Genomic DNA, 15,622 nt, shown 5'->3' with positions numbered 1-15,622 from the left:
GAACTCCCCTGGAATCGTGGGGCTCCGTGTGGCCTCCCGCAGCGTTCCACCCTCCCCTACCTGGGGAAGGGAAGGGGTGGGGAGTGCCCGGCCCCGTCCCGGCCTTCCTCCTTCCCTGCCAGGCCTCTCCGGCGCGCGGGTGGTGGCCGATCCGCATTGCTGTTCGAGGCCGCGGTGGAGAAGGCGCCTGTGGAACATCGGTGGGTGAGGGCTGGACCCAGGAGATCCGGGGTGGCGGTGCTGGTGGCAGGGGGCGGGCACCCTGCGCACTTATCGCAACCCCCGCCCCAATTTCGGAAATGCTAGGAGAGATTGCAGCAGGGGACGTGGTCGGGTTCCTGAAGGCAGAAAGGCAGGTGTTTACTGGCGTCATTTTCCCTCCTAAGCTGGGGCTGTAGTAGGGTCTAGGGGCTCAGTGTTGTCCCGGCTAACTGGGTTTGACTCGAGGGTGTGTTTGTGCAGGAGGGCCTGTTGGGGGTGGTGGGCGGTTGTCAGTTCGTATTTCACGAACTAGGAAAATGCTTAGTGTTCAAAGGGAGAAGCAAACGTCAATAGACTCCATTCCATTGTGGCCGGTGTCCTTAACTTCGGGAGTGCCGCCAGAGCTTACCAAGGGCACGCAAGTCCATTTCCCCTGTGCCTCAAGTCCATCCGTGTTGCAGGCACTGCTGTGCCTTCTTTAGGCCTAGGCCGCCGGCTTGACAGGGCGGGTGACCGACGTCCTCCTTAAATAGGCATCTTGGGCTTTGGAAGGTGGAATAAGAGGATTTTTCATTCACCTGAGTTTTCTTTTTGAAAACACATTTCCAGCAACCCATTTCCAAAGAATTTTTATTTACAGCAGAAATTCCCCATCAAGAGGAATCAACTGGTTTTTTAAGGAATTCTGCTGCCTTCAAAGGGGGCAGAAACAGTCGGTTATTTGACTTTACACGCCCCGCCCCCCCTTCCCCTTCTCTGAGTCTGAAGCATCCCAAACACTACTTAGCCAAACTAGTTCAGATGAAGTGATCATTTCCCCCAGTAGGGTAACTTCAGTTTCCCTTTATCGTGGGCATCTAGCGAAGAATGAAAAAATTTAAAATACAATTTTTATAGAAAAGGATGTGTTCTGTTTTTACTTTCTTAGGTATTAGGAAGAGATTTGGCAGATATATTCAACATGTTCAAATATATAAACATTAAAACTAAGGTTATTAAGTTGCATTGACTACTAGGCTTAAAAATTAGATTATAACAGAATTTGCTCCTGAGTAGTTTGAGTGATCAAAGATATTTGGAATGTTTTAGTACCACAAGGTCTTTTTTCTGTTCCTTAAGGCTTTACAACAATTTAAGGTTAATTTAGATTTTTCCTTGCTTTAAGTTCTTTTACTTGAGACCTAAATGGTAGCCCTTATTCTTTTTGATGAATAGGTGAAATTTTGTTTACTGTGTTGGATTTGTATAATGTGAAATTTTATTCTTGAACAGATCGTTAATGTACTTGTAGAATTACTTTGAATCACTTTCCTGCGTTCCTTGTAAATAAGTTTCAGCTTCTAGAATCTTCTCACTTAGGTTTGTGCATATCAACAGTGAAAATAAGTTTCTGAGAGCAAGGGTGAAAAAAGAATATGCAGCATTCGGTTTGACAAGTTTCGAGATAGCAAAATATTCTTGAAAGTCTGGAAATTCACATCTGCTTTAAGAAACATTTCATAATTTGACTTTTTGTGTGTGTGTGTGTGTGAATAGTTTTTCATGACTTTCAGAAATGATTTATTTTGTCTTTGTTATACATATTTTTGAAGGTGGCTGTTTTAGGAAAGATAATGTAATCACAATATTAGAACATAATTTTACTTCAATCTAATTTTTGTGTGTGTGTGTGTGTGTGTGTGTGTGTGTGTTTTGAGACGGAATCTCACTCTGTTGCCCAGGCTGGAGTGCAGTGGCCTGATCTCAGTTTACTGCAGTCTCTGCCTCCTGGGTTCATTCAAGTGATTTTCCAGCCTCAGCCTCCTGAGTAGCTGGGATTACAGGTTCGTGCCACCACACCTGGCTAATTTTTTTTGTATTTTTAGTGAGGACGGGGTTTTGCCATGTTGGCCAGGCTGGTCTCGATCTCCTGACCTCAAGTGATCCACCTGCCTTGGCCTCCCAAAGTGCTGGGATTACAGGCGTGAGCTACTGCCCCTGGTCAGTTTTTGTATTTTTAATAGAGACGGGGTTTCACCATGTTGGCCAGGCTGGTCTCGAACTCCTCCTGACCTCAAGTGATTTGCCGGCCTCAGCCTCCCAAAGTGCCAGGATTACAGGCAGGAATGAGCCACTGCCCCCAACCATCAGTCTAATTCTGATTTTTGCTTTTTACCTTTTCATTTTTATGTAGTAGAGGTGATTGCGTATGTTATTTTGTAGTTAGCTTTTTTCCCCTGAACGTTGTATTGTAAATGTAATTTTTTTTTTTTTTTGAGACGGAGTCTCAGTCTGTTGCCCAGTTGAAGTGCAGTGGTACGCTCTCAGCTCACTGCAGCCTCTGACTCCTGGGTTCAAGCGATTCTCCCGCCTCAGCCTCCTGAGTAGCTGGGGCTACAGGAATGTGCCACCACGCTTGGCCAATTTTTGTATTTTTAGTAGAGACAAGGTTTCACCATGTTGGCCAGTTTGGTCTCCAACTACCGACCTCAGGTGATCCGCCCGCCTCGGCCTCCCAAAGTGCTGGGATTGCAGGCTGCAGGCGTGAGCCACTGCGCCCGGCCCTTAGGGTTTTTAACCATTCTATTGTTGGGAATTGGGTTTCCACTTTTTTGTTATAGATAGTGGTGCAGTGAACATTTTTAAATAGCTTTTTGCTTCAGTGTAATTATTTCCTTAGAGAAAGTTACCAAGAGTGGTTTTACTAGTTCAAAGGGCTTCAGGATTTTTATGGCTCTTGCTAGCGGTGCTCTATTATTCGTTAGAAGACTTCTATTACTTCCAGTGCCAAGAAGGTTGCTCTTCCGTAGAATGGTTTCTTTGTAGTTTGTCAAATATTGTGGGGAATTTTTAAAGGAAAAATTGCATTTTTACTGTCAAGTGCATACATTATTAAGTGCTTTTGTTAGTTACCAGATTATTTATATTTGAGTTTAATTTGGTTCCCCTGAGGATTTAATAAGGTAATATATGTGAAGGTGTTTTGAAACCTGTAACCATTATTATTAATGAGGGTACTTGGTTTATCTATTGTGCTGATAGTGCTGAGTAAAGTGCAGGAATGAAATTCCTGAGGAACTGTTCTAAAGCTTTGTTGTTGTTAACCTTTCTTTTTCATCTGAAAGTGTTTTTTATTAGCTGTTAGCCTATGACCAAGTTATTTTTGGTAACTTTTTTGTAATTTCGTGGCACTATTGGGAATTTTCACTGGTTGACTCTTCTTCTTCTACATTCCCTTCCCCATTAAAAATAAAAATATGGATTTACAATTGTTACTCTATTCCTAAACCTAAATAATATGACATTAGAATTGCTTGGGATACAGGATTCAGTGTGAATAAAATATTTTTCTTTTAGTGATTTTCAGCTTAGTATTTTTACTGCTTCTTTCTCTTGAGGCATTGCAACTTAAAAATTATGCTGTTTAGCCAGGCGCCTGTAATCCCAGCTACTCGGGAGGCTGAGGCAGGAGAATCATTTGAGCCCAGGAGGCGGAGGTTGCAGTCAGCTGAGATTGCGCCACTGCGCTCCAGCCTGGGAGACAGAGTGAGACTCTATCTCAAAAAAAAAAAAAAAAAAAAAAAAAAAGTGTGCTGTGATTTAATGTAGTTGTTCATCATGCTTCCATTTAAATTTCAGTGAGACTGTTCATCTTTTGCAGTTAAATATCTTGTAGAAGGGCCTAAAATACCTACGTTGAATACAGCTTTATTGAAGCATCTATGTACACGGGGTTTTTGGGATGAATCAGTGAATAAAGCAAATATATTGTCCTTTTGGAGTTTACATTCTAATGTGACTAGGCAGACAATGAGACATTAAATTACCAGCCTATGTATAATAGTGTATAAGAGCTATGGAATTAGAAGAAAGCTGATAAAAGGTATAGGGAGTGTGGGGAGGGGAATGAGTTACAATTTTAAATGGATTAGGGGGAACTTCATTGAGGAGCTAACATTTGAGCAAAGATTTGAAGATCGGGTATTTAGCCATTTGCTTTTTATCTAGGTTAATTAGTCATGTGGCTTCATTAGTAATTTATAAGGTTTAAATGGCACCATCCTTTGTTATTCTTTTATATGCACATTGATACTAACCATCTCTGAAGTTAGACCAAAAAGGTTAATTGACATTGAGGGTTATTAGAGGTAAATTGTAGATGGCTATTACTAACCAAAGAGGCATGTTTTGTTTTTCTTTTGGGCTTATGTATTTTACCTAATTAGTTTAGTTTTTGTTTCAAGTATGTGGAGAAAATAAACTTTTTAAGTTTGGGCCAAAACTTGCATTGGCTTTCTTTTTCTTTTCTTTTTCTTTTTTATTTTTAAGAGAAAAATGTAAGCCTGTAGTTGCTTGAAGATTTCACATTCTGAAACAGTGAAAACATGGGATCAGTCATGGTGTTCCTTTTTTTGGTTAAATGTAAACTTGTATTTTCAGTGTTACTCTAATTAGCAATGGTTTATACTTTTACATAAGGGATGTTAACTCATATTGTAGCTATTTAATAGCCATGTATTTTGACTTAAAGGAGAATCTCAAAGGCCAGGCGCGGTGGCTCATACCTGTAATCCCAGCACTTTAGGAGGCCGAGACGGGTGGATCACCTGGGGTCAGGAGTTCGAGACTAGTCTGGCCAACATGGTGAAACCCCCATCTCTACTAAAAATACAAAAATTAGCCGGGCATGGTGGTGGGCACCTGTAATCCCAGCTTCTTGGGAGACTGAGGGAAGAGAATTGCTTGATCCCAGGAGGCGGAGGTTGCAGTGAGCTGAGATCATGCCATTACACTCCAGCCTGGGCAACAGAGCGAGACTCTGTCTCAAAACAAACAAACAAACAAAAAGCAAAGGAGGATCTCATTTTTTTTTGTCCTAAATAGCAACAGCTGTGTTAGAACTGTCACCTTAGCAAAGTATGGTTTTTTACTTTGAAAGGAATTTTAAGGTTTTAGAAGATTGTCCTCTAGAATTACAATTTTCTGTTTTGACTAGTGATAGTATTTTGATGTTGTATAAATAGTTGAGCATGAACAAAACCCTATTTTTGTTTTTTAGCTATTTCAAGTGATTGTGACAACTTCAATGGAGATGTAAACAGTTTATTAACAGTCACACCTGCTATTATCTTTTTTTTTTTTTTTTTTTGAGACGGAGTCTTGCTCTGTCGCCTAGGCTGGAGTGCAGTGGCACGATCTCTGCTTACTGCAACTTTTGCCCCCTGGGTTCAAGCGATTCTCCTGCCTCAGCCTCCTGAGTAGCTGGGACTACATGTGCATGCCACCACGCCCGGCTAATTTTTAGTAGAGACAGGGTTTCACCATGTTGGCTAGAATGGTCTCAAACTCCTGACCTCAGGTGATCCACCTGCCTCGGCCTCCCAAAGTGCTGGGATTACAGGCATGAGCCACCATGCCTGGCCGCTACTGTATCTTTTTAAATGAAAGTACTTGTGTTTTTTTTGTTTTTTTTTTTCAAAGGATATCTGGGTGATCTGTGATGTGACTGTTACCATCTAAGGGTTTTTTTGTTTGTTTGTTTGTTTTTGAGACAGAGTCTCTGTCGCCCAGGCTGGAGTGCAGGGGCGTGATCTTGGCTCACTGCAACCTCCGCCTCCTGGGTTCAAGCAGTTCTCCTGCCTTAGCCCTCCCGAGTAGCTGGGATTACAGGCACCTGCCACCATGCCTGGCTAAGTTTTGTATTTTTAGTAGATATGGGGTTTCACCATGTTGTCCAGGCTGCTCTTGAACTCCTGACCTTAGGTGATTCGCCTGCCTCGGCCTCCCAAAGCGCTGGGATTACAGGTGTGAGCCACCCCCGCCCAGCCTCATGAGCTAAGGTGTTTTTTTTTTTTTTTTTTGGAGACAGTTTCGCTCTTTCCCAGGCTGGAGTGCAGTGGTGCAATCTCAGCTCACTGCAACCTCTGTTTCCCGGGTTCAAGCGATTCTCCTGCCTCAGCCTTCTGAGTAGCTGAGATTACAGGCGCCTGCTACCCCACCCAGCTAATTTTTGTATTTTTAGTAGAGACGGGGTTTCACCATGTTGGTCAGGCTCATCTCGAACTCCTGACCTTAAGCGATCCACCTGCCTTGGCCTCCCAAAGTGCTGGGATTACAGGCGTGAGCCACCGTGTGCGGCCTACCCTGTCTCTTAAAAAACAACAACAGAAATTCCTAAATCTTAAAAATGGAAGGCAAAAACTCTAAGCTTTGAGAGATTAGGGGACTTGCCCAAAGCAACATTTATAGGATTTTATTACACCTCTCCCTTTATTTATTTTTTTTTTAGAATCAAGGTCTCCCTCTGTCACCAATCTTTGGGGCCAATCATTTCTGCCTTAGCCTCCTGAGTAGCTGGAACTACAGCTGTACACCAGCTGGCTAACATTTAAATTTTTTGTAGAGACAGGGTCCTGCCATGTTGCCCAGATTGGTCTCAAACTCCTGGGCTCAAGCAATCCTCCTGCCTCAGCTTCCCAAAATGCTGAGATTACAGGTGTGAGCCACTGCACCGAGCCCCCTCCCTTTATTTTTGTTTTTATTTTTAAATTTTAAGTTCCGGGGCCCCTCCCTTGAAATAAATGGAGACGTAATATATACACAAGATCATGCTGTGTATTTTAAGGCAATAGTCCCCAACCCCTTTAACACTAGGGACCAGTTTTGTGGAAGATGGTTTTTCCACAGGGGCAGGGGATGATTTTGAGATGAAACTGTTCCACTGGCCGGGCACGGTGGCTCACGCCTGTAATCCCAGCACTTTGGGAGGCCAAGGCGGGCGGATCACGAGGTCAGGAGATCAGACCATCCTGGCTAACATGGTGAAACCCCTCTCTACTAAAAATACACAAAAATTAGCTGGGCGTGGTGGAGGGCGCCTGTAGTCCCAGCTACTCCGGAGGCCGAGGCAAGAGAATGGCATGAAACCCGGGAGGCGGAGCTTGCAGTGAGCTGAGATCGCACCACTGTACTCCAGCCTGGGGGACAAAGTGAGACTCCGTCTAAAAAAAAAAACTGTTCCACCTCAGATCGTTATGCATGTTAGGTTCTCATAAACAGCGTACAACCTACATCCCTTGCCATGCACAGTTCCTAGTAGGGTTTGTGCTTCTATGAGAACCTAATGCTGCACCTGATCTAACAGGTGGGGCTTAGGTGCTGATGCTCACACAGCTTCTGTTGTGCAGTGTGGTTCCTAACAGGCCTGTTTTTTTTTTTTTTTTTTTATTAGACGGAGTCTCGCTTTGTCACCAGGCTGGAGTGCAGTGGCACAATCTCAGCTCACTGCAACCTCTGCCTCCCGGGTTCAAGCGATTCTCCTGCCTTAGCCTCCCATGTAGTTGGTACTACAGGCGCACACCATGATGCCCAGCTAATTTTTGTGTTTTTAGTAGGGACAGGGTTTCACCATGTTGGCCAGGATGGTCTCGATCTCCTGACCTTGTGATCCGCCCACCTCGGCCTCCCAAAGTGCTGGGATTACAGGCGTGAGCCACTGCGCCCGGCCCCCTAACAGGCTTGCTTTATGGAATACAGTCACAGACAGTACTTGCCCTTCAGGATATCTTTTTGTAACCTTGATTTTGGCTTGCTAAAATAGGAGGTCTATTTTCTTTGTTTTTAATGTATGTGGTTCTGTACTTAGTGGTGTGAAATCTACGTAAATGTTAAATCCTCGGTTATTTATTTATTTTGAGACAGAGTCTCACTCTGTCACCCAGGCTGGAAAGCAGTGGCATGATCTTGGCTCAACTGTAACCTCCACCTCCCAGGTTCAGGTGATTCTCCTGCCTCAGCCTCCTGAGTAGCTAGGATTACAGGCGTGCATCACTACACCTGGCAAATTTTTGTATTTTTTTTTTAGTAGAGATGGGGTTTCACCATGTTGGCCAGGCTGGTCTCGAACTCCTGACCTTAGGTGATCTGCTCGTCTTGGCCTCCCAAAGTTTTGGGATTACAGCATGAGCCACTGCGCCCCGCCTTATTTATTTTTTTGAGACAGGTTCTAGCTCTCGCCCAGGCGGAAGTGCAGTGGCGCCATCATGGCTCATGGCCCAGGTGATCCTCCTATCTCAGCCTCCTGAGTAGCTGGGACCACAGGCATGCGCCACTATGCCCAGCAAAATTTTTGTTTCACTCTGTTGCCCAGGGTGGGGTGCAGTGGCAGGATCTCGGCTCAATGCAACCTCTGCCTCTTGCGTTCAAGCGATTCTCATGCCTCAGCTTCCCGAGTAGCTGGGATTATAGGCATGCGCCACTACACCTGGCTAATTTTTGTATTATTGGTAGAGATGGGGTTTTGTCATGTTGGCCAGGCTGGTCTCGAACTCCCGATGTCAGGTGATCCATATATCTTGGCCTCCCGAAGTGCTGGAATTATAGGCATAAGCCACTGCACCTACCTTTTTTGTTTGTTTGTTTTTGTTTTGTAGGGACAGAGGTTTTACCTGTTGCCCAGGATGGCCTTGAATTCCTGACCTCAAACAATTTGCACTCCTTGGCCTCCCAAGGTGCTGGGATTACAGGTGTGAACCACTATGCCCGGCTGATTTTTTAAATTATTATTATTGTTTGTGTGTGTGTGTGTTGCAGGATCTTACCCTGTCACCCAGGCTGGAATGCAGTGGTGTGATCTCGGCTTACTGCAACCTCCGCCTCCCAGGTTCAAGTGATTGTCCTGCCTCAGCCTCCCGAGTAGCTGGGATTATAGCTGTGTGCCACCACGCCTGGCTAATTTTTGTATTTTTGGTAGAGATGGGGTTTCATCATGTTGGCCAGGCTGGTCTCGAACTCCTGACCTTAGGTGATCCACCCACCTGGTCCTCCCAAAGTGCTGGGATTACAGGTGTGAGCCACTGTGACCAGCTTAGTTTAGTTTGTTTTTTTTTTTTTTTTTTGAGACGGAATCTCGCTCTGTCACCCAGGCTAGAGTGTGGTGGCACAATCTCAGCTCACTGCAAGCTCCACTTCCCAGGTTCACGCCATTCTCCTGCCTCAGCCTCCCGAGTAGCTGGGACTACACGCGCCCGCCACCATGCCTGGCTAATTTTTTTTGTGCATTTTAAGTAGAGATGGGATTTCACTGTGTTAGCCAGGATGGTCTCGATCTCCTGACCTCGTGATCTGCCCGCCTCGGCTTCCCAAAATGCTGGGATTACAGGCACGAGCCACCGTGTCCAGCCTGGTTTGGTATTTTTATGAGTCTGGGTTGTTTATGAAAACTTGTCACAGCTGTTAACCTTAACTTTTTTTTTTTTCTGAGATGGAGTCTCGCTCTGTCACCCAGGCTGGAGTGCAGTGGCGCGATCTTGGCTCATTGCAACCTCTGCCTCCGAGGTTAAAGTGATTTTGCTGCCTCAGCTTCCTGAGTAGCTGGGACTACAGGCATGCTCCATCTCGCCTGGCTAATTTTTGTATTTTAGTAGAGACGGGGTTTCACCATATTGGCCAGGCTGGTCTCGAACCCCTGGCCTCAAGTGATCCACCTGCCTTGGCCTCCCATGCCTGGCAACCTTAACTTTTTATTTGCTGGTAATTATTTGTGTTTGCATTCATGTGGAAATTTGAAGTTCTCATTAACATTTAAAGATTCTTACATAGATTGCTTGTAATTTAACCCTGAAGTTGTGTCAAGTGACTATAAAATGTCAATTTGTTTCATTTACTTATTTATTTATTTATTTTAGTGATAGGATCTGACTCTGTTGCTAAGGCCAGAGTGCAGTGCTGCAAATATGGCTCACTGCAACCTCTGTCTCTCAGGTTCAAGCCATCCTCCCACCTCAGCCTCTCAAGTAGTTGGAACTACTGGTGCGCCCGACAGTGCCTGCCTAGTTTTTTTGTATTTTCAGTAGATGTGGAGTTTTGCCATGTTGATCTTGAACTCATGGCCTCGAGTGATCCACCCCACCTAGGCCTCTGGTGTTACAGGCGTGAGCCACTGTGTCCAGCCCGAAAATGTCAGTTTCGTGCCATGATTAATAGCTAACTACATTTTGGGAATGGAATAAAATTCATTCTATAATGAAGTCTTTGTAAAACTCATTAGTTGTGGTATGAGGCTTGTTGGCAATATAAGTGAAAGTGGTTTATTTTTATTAACTATCAGAACTTTAGAATGTTGGTCTCCTGAAGCCATTGCCTTGAGAGGCTTTATTGAACAGTGTTGCCAATGGTCAATTTTTTTTTTTTAATTTCCTTTTTTTTTTTTTTTTTCGAGACGGAGTCTCTCTGTCGCCCAGGCTGGAGTGCAGTGGCGCAATCTCGGCTCACTGCAAGCTCCGCCTCCCGGGTTCACGCCATTCTCCCGCCTCAGCCTCTCCGAGTAGCTGGGACTACAGGCGCCCGCCACCACGCCCGGCTAATTTTCTTTTTGTATTTTTAGTAGAGACGGGGTTTCACCGTGGTCTCGATCTCCTGACCTCGTGATCCGCCCGCCTCGGCCTCCCAAAGTGCTGGGATTACAAGCGTGAGCCACCGCGCCCGGCCTTTAATTTCCTTTTATTTTGAGACTGAGTCTTACCCTGTTGGCCAGGTTGGAGTATAGTGGTATGGTCATGGCTCATTGCAGCCTCAACATCCCGGGCTCAAGCAGTCCTCCTACCTCAGTCTCCCGAGTAGCTGGAACTACAGGTGCATGCCACCATGCCTGGCTTTTGTATATTTTGTAGAGACAGGGTTTAGCCATGTTGCCCAGGCTGGTCTCAAACTCTCAAATTCAAATGATCCACCCACCTAGTTTTCCCAAAGTGCTTTAATTACATGTGTGAGGCACCGTGGCTGGCCAGGTCAAATATTTTTCGTTGACATTTTTCATATTGCTTTTTAAAGTCATGTTAAAAATATTCTTAATAATTTTTCTAAGTGGAATTAATTTTGATTATAATTTTAGTTTTTTTTATAAAGGGTGGGTTTTGAAACAAGTACTGCATTTTTCTTTTCGGGTTTGTAAACATTTGCTGTGGACTTTGTGCAGTTAACTATTTTTATTCCTGAAACACATTTTGAAATCAGGAACTGAAGACTAAATGTCTTTTCACTGAAGCTTGAGCAGATTATAGAAACGGGAGTGTTTTTTTTTTTTTTTTTTTTTTTTGGTAGAAATGGGGGTTTGTTATGTTGCCCAGGCTGGCCCCCAGCTTCTGGGCTTGAACTGTCCTCCTGCCTCAGCCTCTGGTCTGGAGAGTTCTTTATGGCCTCTTTGAGAACTTACTTTTACTTTACACACGATTCTATCTAGCTTTCTTTTCTGATATACATATTGGTAGCAAGTAGAAAAGAGTAGAAAAGTAATATTTTCAGAGGCAGATATATTAACAGTAATGAGAAATAACAGTAGCGTGATAGAAAGTTGAAAGACTTAGCTGGGTGCGGTGGCTCACGCCTGTAATCCCAGCACTTTGGGAGGCCAAGGAGGGTGGATCACTTGAGGTCAGGAGTTCGAGACCAGTCTGGCCAACATGGTGAAACCTCATCTCTACTAAAAATACAAAAAAATTAGCTGGGCGTGGTGGTGTGCGCCTGTAGTCCCAGCTACTTGGGAGGCTTAGGCAGGAGAATTGCTTGAACCCAGGAGGCAGAGGTTGCAGTGAGCCGAGATCGGGCCACTGCATTCCAGCCTGACGACAGAGGGAGACTCAGTCTTAAAAAAAACAAACAAACAAAAAAAACAACCAGGTTTGGGGCTGGGCAGGCGCCTGTAATCCCAGCTACTTGGGAGGCTGAGGCAAGAGAATCGCTTGAACCCGGGAGGCGAAGGTTGCAGTGAGCTCAGATTGTGCCACTGTGCCCCAGCCTGGGCCACAGAGCGAGACTCTGTCTCAAAAAAAAGTTTGGAAGACTGGTGGCTGGGCATGGTGGCTCACGCCTGTAATCCCAACACTTTGGGAGGCTGAAGAAGACAGATTACCTGAGCCCAGGAGTTCAAGTCCAGCCTGGGCAACACAGGGAAACCCCATCTCAACAAAAAATATTAATACGAAAAATTTAGCCGGGCATGGTCATGTACTTCTGTAGTCTCAGCTACTTGGGAGGCTGAGGCAGGTGGTTCACTTAAGTCTGGACGTCGAGGTGAGCCATGATTGCACCACTGCACTCCAGCCTGGGCGTTAAAATGAGACCTTGTCTCAAAAAACAAAATAGAGACTGGAGAATTACTAAAAAACAGACACAAGAGCTCAACAAGTATACCATTCTGGGAGGTATTTTTTTTTTTTTTTTTTTTTTTTTTTTTGAGATGGAGTTTCGCTCTTGTCACCCAGGCTGGAGTGCAATGGCGCCATCTCTGCTCACTGTAGCTCCGCCTCCCGGGTTCAAGCAATTCTCCTGCCTGACTCCTGAGTAGCTGAGATTACAGATGTTGGTCACCACACCCGGCTAATTTTTGTATTTTTAGTAGAGACAGGGTTTCCCCATATTGGCCAGGCTGGTCTCGAACTCCTGACCTCAGGTGATCCGCCTGCCTCAGCCTCCCAAAGTGCCGGGACCACAGGCGTGAGCCACTGCACCTGGCTTTTTTTTTTTTTTTGACATAGAATCTTGCTCTGTTGCCCAGGCTGGAGTGCAATGGTACAATCTTGGCTCACTGCAACCTCTGCCTCCCAGCTTCAAGCGATTTTCCTGCCTCTGCCTCCTGAGTAGCTGGGATTACGGGTGCCTGCCACCACACCTGGCTAATTTTTGTATTTTTAGTAGAGATGGGGTTTTGCCATGTTGGCCAGGCTGGTCTTGAATTCCTGCTCCTGACCTCAGATGATCCACTCGCTTAGGCCTCCCAAAGTGCTGGGATTACAGGCGTGAGCCACCACTCCCCGCCTGGGAGTTTTGACTGTAAGTTTATAGCTGTATACCTTAGGCCCTAAGGGCGTTACTGTTTTATAGCACAGTGTAGTTAATTAATGTGCTCATAATGGTGACTCATAACACCAGGTTAAATGATTTTTTATATCTCCCAAAGAAGTATTTTTCAATCTGCAGGTCATGACCCCTTAGTAGATTGTGAAATCACATTAGTGGATTAAGACAAGCATTTTTAGAAAAATGAAAAAGAATAAGAAGTGTTAGGACGCATCGTATTGTTGAAATAATGGTTTTTAAGATGGAGTTTTGCTCTTAGTTGCTGAGGCTGGAGTGCAATGGCCCGATCTGCCTCCTGGGTTCAAGCGATTCTCCTACCTCAGCCTCCTGAGTAGCTGGGATTACAGACATGCACCACCATGCCTGGCTAATTTTGTATTTATCTTTAGTAGAGATGAGGTTTCTCCATGTTGGTCAGGCTGGTCTCGAACTCCTGACCTCAGGTGATCCGCCTGCCTCGGCCTCCCAAAGTGCTGGGATTACAGGCATGAGCCCCTGCACCCGGCCTAACTTTTGTATTTTTAGTAGAGATGGGGTTTCACCATGTTGGCCAGGATAGTCTTGATCTCTTGACCTCGTAATCCGCCCACCTCGGCCTCCCAAAGTGCTGGGATTACAGGTGTGAGCCACTGCACCTAGCTGCCAAGAATTGTTTTAAGCTTTGGTTTGAGTTAATGTATATATACTGCATTGTGATTCAAAATGTAATTTTTGGCCAACTCTAGGCACATTGCCTATGGACTAGTCCTGCTCTGCCACGAGCACAATGGTTCAATGAATTTTTTTTTTTTTTTTGGAGACAGGGCTCTGTCACCAAGGCTAGAATGCAGTGGTGCAGTCTCGGCTCACTGCAACCTCTGTCTCCTGGGCTCAAGCGATCCTCCCACCTTAGCCTTACTGAGTAGCTGGGAGTACAGGAGCACGCTACCATGCTTGGCTAATTTATGTATTTTTTGAAGAGATGAGGTTTTGCCGTGTTGTTCAGGCGGGTCTTGAACTCCAGAGCTCAGATGATCCACCCACCTTGGCGTCCAAAAATGCTGGGATTACAGGGATGAGCCACTGCGCCTAGCCAAAAAAATTTTTTTTAAGTAATTTTTTATTACTTATTATAGTCAAAAAAGTTACTGCTTTAGAACCACAGAAACGCAGTAAAAGGATTGAGGAAGAGTTTTGAGGTTATATCTAAGCTAGGGTTGTCAGATTTGGCAAATAGAAATACGGGACACTCAGTTAAATTTGAATTTTTGATGAACATTGACTAATATTTTATTATGATTGTGTATTAAATTGCATAGAAGAAAGTTATCTAAAGTTGAAATTTATCTGGCAACTCCAGTCTAAGCTGGAATCATGGTTCACTTTTTTTTTTCTTTTGAGTTGGAGTTTTGCTGTGTTGCCCAGGCTGGAGTGCAATGGTGCGATCTTGGCTCGCTGCAACCCCCACCTCCTGTGTTCAAGTGATTCCCCTGCCTCAGCCTCCCGAATAGTTGGGATTACAGGCACCCACCACCATGCCCAGCTAATTTTTATATTTTTAGTAGAGACGGGGTTTTCGCCATGTTGTTCAGGCTGGTCTTGAACTCCTGACCTCAGGTGGTCCGCCCACCTCAGCCTCCCAACGTGCTGGAATTATAGGCATGAGCTACTGTGCCTGGCCCTGGTTCACTCTTTAGTAACTAAAATTTAAGCTCTATGAAAGCAGGAACTTTGTTTTGTTCACTATTGATTGTATCCCTATTTCTTGGATGGTTGGCACTTACTACTTGGTCACATATTTGAATGGGCAAGTTACTCAGCCACTCTCAGGCTTAGTTTCTTTACCTATTAAAAGAGAAAGAATATCTTCCTTGACTGGGCGCGGTGGCCCACGCCTGTAATCCCAGCACTTTGGGAGGCTGAGGCGGGTGGATCACGAAGTCAGGAGATCGAGACCAACCTGGGCAACATTGTGAAACCTCATCTCTACTAAAATACAGAAAATTAGCTGGGCATGGTGGCGTGCATCTGTAGTCCCAGCTACTTGGGAGGCTGAGGCAGGGGAATCGCTTGAACCCAGGAGGTGGAGGTTGCAGTGAGCTGAGATTGCGCCACTGCACTCCAGCCTGGGTGACAGAGCGAGACTCTGTCTCAAAAAAAAAAATACCTTCTTTAAAAAGTGATATACTAAAGTCTTAATATTTTCTGTTTTTATGTATTTATTTTTTGAGATGGGATCTTTCTGTATTGCCCAGGTTGGAGTACAGTATTGTTGTGATCATGGCTTATTGCAGCCTTTAACTCCTGGGTTCAAGTGATCCTCCCACCTCAGCCTCCTGAGTAGCTGGGACCACAGGCACATGCACCATCACACCCTGCATTTTTTTTTTTTTTTTTTTTTTTGAGACACCGTCTCGCTTTGTCACCCAGGCTGGAGTGCGTGGTGCAATTTCTGCTCACTCCAACCTCCACCTCCCGAGTTCAGGCAGTTCTCCTGCCTCAGCCTCCCGAGTAGCTTGGGACCACATGCGTGCGCCATCATGCCTAGTTAATTTTTTGTATTTTTAGTAGAGACAGGGTCTTACCATGTTGCCCAGGTTGGTCTCAA

The 15,622-nt window shown here is 45.0% G+C and overlaps 1 protein-coding gene across 29 annotated transcripts in view; it reads left to right on the top strand.

Moving 5' to 3' along the window:
• ATXN2 (ataxin 2) overlaps positions 1–15,622 on the top strand; it is a 149,340-nt gene that overhangs the window by 1,780 nt on the left and 131,938 nt on the right. The window lies entirely within an intron of this gene.

Source organism: Symphalangus syndactylus, chromosome 13 (genome assembly GCF_028878055.3).
Source record: "Symphalangus syndactylus isolate Jambi chromosome 13, NHGRI_mSymSyn1-v2.1_pri, whole genome shotgun sequence".
Lineage (NCBI taxonomy): Eukaryota > Metazoa > Chordata > Mammalia > Primates > Hylobatidae > Symphalangus > Symphalangus syndactylus.
Note: the sequence above shows the minus strand (reverse complement) of the source record. Positions and strands in the feature narration are given on the sequence as shown.